Genomic DNA, 6000 nt, shown 5'->3' on the forward strand with positions numbered 1-6000 from the left:
ACACCAAGGTTGCAGCAAAGAGGGTGTTTATTTGCAAGATAATCAAATCTCAAATCCACCTCCCCAGAGGCAAGGGGCTCGGGGTATTTATGGGATCAGGAATAAAGAAGCAGGGCAGTCAGAGGCAAGCCCATGAGGAAAGGTGATTGAAAAAAGGTTTGGTAATCGGTCTGCACAGGTGTAACTAGGCTACAGGCCTGCACGTTTTGATGGTGGAGTTTTCGACCCTCCAGTGTTAAAAGGTCACCAAGCGGACACTCCTACATGCCCAGTTGGAGGGTTGATGGTCCTATCCAGTCTTAACCGGCTCAGCTTGAACTAGACACAGCTGACTCCAAGTTCCTGGGAAACAACTCAGGCAAACATCTTATTGTTTAGGCTACATGCTGCTCGGAGGACATGCAAGTCTTAAAACTACCTTGATTAGTGAAGGCAGGTGAATGGGTTTGACTAATTATTATGCACGGTTTCAAAAGCATCCATAAAAATCCCTGAACTAGCAGGTTTGGAGAACTTCTGGGCTGGTGAAGGCGTGGAAGTGTGGAGGGCAGTGTGCCGGGAGAGCGAGCACGGGAGCTCCCGGCCCCTCCCACCCACCTTACCCTGTGTCTTCCATCTGGCAGCTCTGAGTTGTATCCGCTTATAATAAACTGGTGATCTAGTAAGTAAAGCGCTTCCCAGAGTTCTGTGAGCTGCTCTAGCACATTACTGAACCTGAGGAGAAGGGTCATGGGAACCCTGATTTACAGCAGTCGGGCAGAGCATAGGTGACAACCTGGACTTGCAACTGGCATCCAGAAGGGGGGCATCTCGTGGGATCGGCACTAACCCCAGGCAGTTAGTGTGGGAACTGGGTTAAACGTAGGACACCCACTCGGTGTCCCCGAGAATCTAAGAATGCTTGATGGAGGAAGCGCCCCCTGACATGTGGCATCGGACAGGAAGCAAGCGTCCTGAGTGTGAGGGCAGGGAGGGAGGACGAACTCGGAAGCAGGGTCCTAATCAGAAGGGATGGCTGAACTCCACAAGTGTCCTGATAGAGCTGTCCTAACCAGGGACAGCGTGGTGGCCTCCCCGCAGGGCTCTGGGGCAGAGCAGAGCTCTGCCGGGGCAGACCTTGGGCACAGCCCCGGTCTCCACCACCTCTCCTGCTAGGCAGTCGCACCCTGCCTCGCCCAGCACCCGCAGGCCCAGTGCGGCCATGTCAGCCTCTCCTTAGCTGCATCCATCCAGGGCCTGCTTGCCATCTCGAGTTAACAGGGTGCTGACAGAGACCCTGAGCCTGCCACCCTCAATTCTGCACGCCCCCACCCCCGTTGCCCTCAGCTCGCCGATGGCACCCCTCTCCACCCAGCTGCCCAAGCTGAACACCAGGAACTAGCCTGGATTTCCTGCTGTCTCTCATCCCCTCATCACACCTCAGCCACCATCATCCCTCACCTGGAGTCTCGCTGACTCCAGACCATGAACTGGGCCCTTTGCTCCACACTTGCCCTTTCACAGCCACCAAAGGAATCTTAAAAAAAAAAAAGCCTAACTGCCCCCCGCCCAGCAGTGCTTCCGGTTCCTCGGTCCACTTACAACACTTGGATCGCTACATTCAGGGCTGGGATGTGCTGAATGGTTCCCCCTCCCACCCCGTCAGTCAATCTCAATCCAGCTGCCCCTCTGCCTGGAATGCTCCACCCAACCCACAAGCAGGCTCCTTCCTGTCACTGAGACCAACTCAAGGATCACTCCAGGAAATCCCCCCTCAACTTCGACCCAAACTGGTGCAATGCCGTAGACCTATCCAAATTCTCTGCGCGGCACTTACCAGGAGCGGGTGCATTATTGCTGATGTTATCATTCTTCCCTACACGTTCCACATGGTATCCCATACTTGGAACTCCAGCACACAGGAGGCGCTCAAAAGTATGTACTAAATAACTAAATGGTAAAAACTATCATATGACGGGCTTCCCTGGTGGCGCAGTGGTTGAGAGTCCGCCTGCCGATGCAGGGGACGCGGGTTCGTGCCCCGGTCTGGGAAGATCCCACATGCCGCGGAGCGGCTGGGCCCGTGAGCCATGGCCGCTGAGCCTGCGCGTCCGGAGCCTGTGCTCCGCAACGGGAGAGGACACAACAGTGAGAGGCCCGAGTACCGCAAAAAAAAAAAAAAAAGTAAAAAAACCTATCACATGACAACACATAAACATGGGGCTCTGAGGCTACAGCAGAGGAACCGGGGAGGCAGGTATCTTTGTTCCCCCAGGGCCCTTCCAAACCACTCCTCCTCCTCCTCCAAAGGCTCAGCTTCCTTAAAGTACCCACAACCCTGTGTACTAGGTGGTCTCAGAGCCCAGGTGGCTCTACCACAGAGGATGACCCTGCATCCGCTGAGGTGCCTGGCCCACCTCTGCTACCCCGTCCATGGTTTCCCCCACTCCAAAATACCCAAGCACCCCACACTCTGATCGCCAGGCCTCTCCGTTCAGATTTGGTCACTCTAGATCAACAATAACTTGATCTTTAAGTGTGTTACTGGATGTATCAATGAACTACAGGAAAACTAAGGACATTGACTTTAAAAAGTTTTGAATTCAGTAAAAACTGGAGTTATTGGCTTCCAGTTCAGTCAGTTGCCAAGTATTTCCCCCAGGTAGACAGCCGAGGGGATTCCCCAGGTATGTCCTGAGGTCACCACACTCTGTTCTGTACGCCAATCCCTGGCACCTTGAAGGAGATAACAAATGTTTGTTACTACTCCAGTTAGGATGTATATCATTGTAGCCAGAAAAAAAATGATACTATGTAAAATTCTCATAAACATAGCAAACTTTCTTAAATTCATTCATTTAACAAGTATTTATTTAGCACTTACTACATGTCAGGTGCTGTTTCACCTGCTGGAGACACGGGCCAGGTCCCCACACCAACGGGTTGTCATCCCTACTGGGACAAGACAGAGATGCACGGAAACAAAGGGGCAGAGGAGGTGACTTCCCACATCACTAGCGTGGCTGGAGACGCAGGGCTGCTCAGGTCAGAGGTCAGGGAGGCCCTGCCCAGAGGGAAAGGCAGGAAGGGGCTCTGCTCAGCCTTCAGGAGGCTTACACATTCTGTTCAGCCCGTGGCCCCTGCCCTGGCTGCAAGCCTCCCAGGACCACTGGGAAACCAGGGTTCCAGCAGGTCAGCCTGGCCACCAAGCTCAAGAAAAGCCCGGAGTGCAATAACAAGGCGACTCGATGACCTCCACAGTTGGGCGTTCACCCACACTAACTGACGTCTAATGGCTGGCCCCCCCAAACCCCAACATATGCACAGAGCCAGCTGACTACAGTGGGGCTGCGTGAGTGCGAGCTGGCGCGTGGCCTAGTGAGTTCTGGGGTCTGGCAGTCTTGTCAACAGAAATCGGCGTACACACAGACCACCCACATGCCTGTGCACACTCACAGGCAAAGAATCAGGATTTAAGCAAATACACAACTTTAAATGATGCCGATGCTACTGTGATCTTTGATGAAATGCCTGAGTCATCACTGCGGTTCTTTACAGAGAGAGCACACGGAGGTCTGTGACGTCAACGGGCCTCCCTCCTCTGAGGACCGTCCGTAGGCTTGCCTCTTAAATGCATCGGTCACACAGCCACCCATGGAAATTGCTCTTCTAGTACAGAAATCTGACCATGTGATACTGTGCCCATGGCACGTGGCCTTTTCAAAAGAAAGTTCAACCTGTTTGGCACAGTATATGAAGAGCCCTAGGATGGGGCCTGGCCCATCTTGCCCACCACAGCTCCCTCTGGACCTCCAGCCGGTCCCCAGAGAGAAACCAGCTTCTACTGTGTATGCTCCGCTGGACCTCGACGTGCCCAGTGCTATGCTCCTTTCCCTCCCACCCCGTCACAGACAGCCTGCCCTGCATCCGTCACAAATCCTAAAAGCCCCAAGGCTAAGAATAATCGGCTTTTATTAAAGGTCACAGATTCAAAATCTGGACCCAATCTGTCCAGCAGGCATCCCCAGCAAGCACCCAGTTTACAGGAGGGACCACACAAAACCTCTGGGGCAACTGGAGAAATCTCCGGGAAGGGCGGGGGGAGCGCACTGTCAACTTGTCTTGGCCCACGGCGTTCACGGTCTTCTAAGAGAAGCAGTGGGGTCACCAGGACTGTGCTAGGTCATCTCATCACTCTGATGTTCTCATCTGTAAAATGCTGAGCTTTCTAAACTTTTTTTTTTTTTTTTTTTTAACACCTAAGGGGGATATTTACCTGTTAGTTCTGAAAGGCACTTGGAAATTCTGGGTCTTAGGAAGATGGAAGTTACTCGTCATGAAAGCCATGGTTTCCCAAACATGGAAAATTTGCAGGCTGCAAACAGACACAAGCAGCAGAGGCCCTATCTGAAGACCACCTCAGTCATGAGTGAGTTCGAATGCACCCCTGGTGTCAAGATGCCGCCACAGACTATACAGTGGGGTGTGGAAGAGCTCGGGCACTCACTTACTCTCTCATCCAAAACCCAGCGGTGGTCTGCAGCAGTTGACCCTGACCATGCAGGCCCAGTCTTGTCAGATCAAACGGAGCATTGAGAAAGAGGCTCAGAAATTGGCGCGTCCAGGCATTGAGAGACTCTGAGGTGTCTCTTCACAGATTACGACAGGGCCAGGGCTGCAAGGAGGATCTACAGCCAAGCATCTCCTAACAGCCAACATCATACTTACAAGAGTTTGGGGCAAAGGATGAGGCCTAAGAAACCATATGTGAAAAGGAGCTCCATGGAAAAGAAGGAGCTTTCCAAGCCAAGTGGGCTCTGCAGAGGGGCTTGCCCCGCCCTGGCGGGGCCCCACCTCTCCAGCAAGCCGGCGGCAGCGACTATAAGCTGGGTATACAGGAAGGAGCCTGGGAGGATGATTTCATCCTTGCCAATCTCACCCCTTGCCAAGATGACCAAATCAGAGAGCAACCCACAGGCTACCCAATTGCAGATGTGACAGTAGAACTAATCACACTTTTGTTTGTCTGACCAAAAACTTGGAGCAATTGTTTTAGAATAAACACTTGACAAGTACTTTACTGAAAAAACATTGCATGACCTCAGTAAAACATAAGCAGTTGCAAACTCTAAAATGTACAAAAAAGGACCATTTGTAAAGGCTAAAAGTCAGTCCCTAGACGCTCACAAACAAGCCATTTAGGCACAATGGCTGGGCAAAGAGACGCCTAAAGCAGAGGTTTCTTTTTATCTCCTTCCTCTGAAGGACTGTGGCTCCAGATACATTTGGCTTTCCACTCAACCACCATTCCTAATGCAGAAAACCCAAATCTACTTTGGTAAGGCATGTTGTCTTACTGGTGCTCTGTAAATATATTCAAAAAGCTGAATTTATAAAACATTTTTGTGGGACTTGAAAGAAATTCCAGAGGTGGCTCATCTCTGCACTCAGGACAGGGGACTCAGTGATGGCACCCTCTGGAATCCCAGCATGAACTAAACTCGGTATAGACAATTTTTAAGGGGATCGAGGGGATGAAAATTAGGGGCCTATGACCCAAGCCTTTTCTCCTGTCCTTCACTGACTGCCAAACAGTACCCACGACCATTTGTAAAACCTGAGAGAGATGAGCAGCAGATAGATCTTAATTCAATCACCGGAACTTGCTTGGGGTGAGGGATACTGCTACAGTGAGGGGAACAGAGTGCTTTTTATTTGAATTTACAGCTGCCAGATTCCCTTGCCTCTCCCCCCAAAAAAGCGAATAAATGATAAAATAGAAGTTTGAATAGTCTTGTAGTTAAGAGCTGATACTGTGCTCACTTTTAGAACCACATAAATATTTCACATACCAAAACTTAAAATCAATAAGGAATCGGGAATTCCCTGGTGATCCAGTGGTTAGGACTCCATGTTTCACTGCCAAGGACCTGGGTTCAATCCCTGGTTGGGGAACTAAGATCCCACAAGCCGCGCACTGCAGCACAAAAAAAAAAAAAAAAAAAAAAAAAAAAAAAAAAA

General features: G+C 51.0%; 1 protein-coding gene across 3 annotated transcripts in view; it reads right to left on the reverse strand.

The window, feature by feature from the left end:
• The window catches only part of CCDC57 (coiled-coil domain containing 57), a 78556-nt gene that overhangs the window by 70397 nt on the left and 2159 nt on the right, over positions 1-6000 (reverse strand). For all 3 annotated transcript variants that reach the window (XM_024761178.1, XM_024761181.1, XM_024761179.1), the window contains exon 3: positions 5832-5956. The gene's annotated coding sequence lies outside the window, so the exon portion shown is untranslated. The remainder of the gene's footprint in view (positions 1-5831; positions 5957-6000) is intronic.

Source organism: Neophocaena asiaeorientalis, unplaced genomic scaffold, assembly GCF_003031525.2.
Source record: "Neophocaena asiaeorientalis asiaeorientalis breed wild unplaced genomic scaffold, Neophocaena_asiaeorientalis_V1.1 scaffold30, whole genome shotgun sequence".
NCBI classification, from domain to species: Eukaryota; Metazoa; Chordata; class Mammalia; order Artiodactyla; family Phocoenidae; genus Neophocaena; species Neophocaena asiaeorientalis.